Genomic DNA, 2,500 nt, shown 5'->3' with positions numbered 1-2,500 from the left:
TCCAGTGTCTAACTAGCAGTGTCGTTGTTGTGTGATAACAGCACCACGTGGTTAAGACTGAGATTTACCCGCCTGTCGGCAGTGCATCAGACGTACATGTTATCTTTGAAAACGTTTCCCTGGTCACCAGGAAGTCATGTGTTTCTGTTTTGAAAACGTTTCCCTGGTCACCAGGAAGTCATGTGTTTCTGTTTTGAAAACGTTGCCCTGGTCACCAGGAAGTCATGTGTTTCTGTTTTGAAAACGTTTCACTGGTCACCAGGAAGTCATGTGTTTCTGTTTTTTTTTCTGTGGTGACCACTGCAGTGTAAGCCTTCCCCTGAGCAGGATCTAGAAACATATACCTGACAGAGATCCTGACAGACACACACACCTGATCTGGAGTCATACACCTGAGAGAGATCTTAACACACACACCTGATCTGGAGTCATACACCTGAGAGAGATCTAAGCACACACACCTGATCTGGAGTCATACACCTGAGAGAGATCTTAACACACACACCTGATCTGGAGTCATACACCTGAGAGAGATCTTAACACACACACCTGATCTGGAGTCATACACCTGAGAGAGATCTAAGCACACACACCTGTTCTGGAGTCATACACCTGAGAGAGATCTTAACACACACACCTGATCTGGAGTCATACACCTGAGAGAGATCTAAGCACACACACCTGTTCTGGAGTCATACACCTGAGAGAGATCTTAACACACACACCTGATCTGGAGTCATACACCTGAGAGAGATCTAAACACACACACCTGATCTAAACACACCCCCCTGATTTGGACACACACCCCTGATCGATCTAAACACACCCCCCTTATCTAAACACACACCGCTGATTTGGAGACACACACACCGCTGATTTGGAGAGCCAGGCAGCGCCTGCCGGGAGGGAAGGTTTCCACTGCGGTGCGAGTGCGCCCCCTGGAGGCTGCAGTGACGGCATGTAGCTTCTGTTCCCTGTGTGTGCTGATCCCCTTTGGTTGGTCCACTCCACTGGTATGCTGTGTGTTTTTGCCAAGCTGAACATACCTGGCACGAGTGTGTGTGGGTGTGTGGGTGGATGAGAGTATGTGTGGGTGTGTGTTTGCATGGGCATGTGTGTGAGGAAAGTGCGTTAATCGGTGTGTGTGTGTGTGTGTGTGTGTGTGTGTGTGTGTGTGTGTTTGGTTCAGCACGTGCAGGGTTTCCTTTGTGAGTGAGTGGGTGTATACCTGCATACCACAAGATATGCAAAAACAATGCAATAACAACTATGACTGTAAACAGAATCATGAAGAATTATAGCTGTTAAAAGTATTGTTCAAAGAGAAAAAGTATCAGAGATAATATATTCAGAAGTATTAGTATCGTAATTGTTATACTTGAATTCAGGTGCATTCAGTATTTAAAGTATATATCATTGTGCCAGGCCATTTAGACGCCATATATTTGCTCTTGTTAAAGACCACTAGTTATTTCTATTCCGTTGGGGTTAATAGTTGTACATTCTTGCATGGGATTCATTTGATCACGTCAGTTTTGATGTTCTGTTGATTTCTCTCTCTCTGCTTTTCTTTACTTCATTTCTCCAGGCGAGGGAGGAATGTGTACTGAGATTGAGGATAGTCGTTTTATTTTTTTAATACCAGTTGTAAATAGTAATTGAGATATGTAAGTATTACAGCTGTTTGGCAGGTTGCTGGTGGTGTTGAATTGCTGGTGGTGTTGAAATGATTTTGCATATCTTGTGCACATTTAGCTCCGAGATGGCAGCACGCTTCTTTGAAACGTTTTAAAAAACGTTCTGACCAATCAGATATTTTCTTTTCACATTTTGACCAATCAGATATTTCTTTTCACATTTTGACCAATTGTATTTCCCCTTCTGTTCCCTTTACACTCAGAGGGTTATACTGAGCATATGAAGTTCTCATTTATTTTTTGAGAAAAAAATAGATTAACAGTTCTATCAGATTCACACCACACACACACACACACACACACACACACACACACACATACACACTCAATCACGTGTCATTGTTTTATAACGTGTTGATTCTTACTGTGTAGGTATTTGTTGAGGGGGAGCAGGTTGCCATTGAGCCACATGTCCCTGCTGTGTGATTAGCCAGCATCTGACCAGATGATCCCTCCCCTATAGCGTTTTACGCAGGCATCTGCCTGGGCTTACTATGATCCCTCCCCTATAGCGTTTTTACGCAGGCTTCCGCCTGGGCCTACTAAAGCCCTGCCACCTCATTCCTCATCTGTTCACAGTGACAATCTGGGAACGCATCTGTTGGTTTGAGATTCAGCACGGGAAGAGTGTATTCTGTACGGGGACGCATGTGCTTTCCTGTCTTGGGGAGGTTCTTGTGAGCGATCCAGTCAGAGACCCAAAGGATCACCTGCACGTCCCATGGAGACAGTCAACTAACTAGTGACTGCATATTTTTATACCATACACATACACACACACACACACACACATATATATATAT

Source organism: Alosa pseudoharengus, unplaced genomic scaffold (genome assembly GCF_046254945.1).
Source record: "Alosa pseudoharengus isolate Yale_2024_CS ecotype anadromous, Long Island Sound unplaced genomic scaffold, YU_APseudo_1.1 YU_APseudo_1.1_scf_142, whole genome shotgun sequence".
Taxonomy (NCBI): Eukaryota; Metazoa; Chordata; class Actinopteri; order Clupeiformes; family Clupeidae; genus Alosa; species Alosa pseudoharengus.
Note: the sequence above shows the minus strand (reverse complement) of the source record.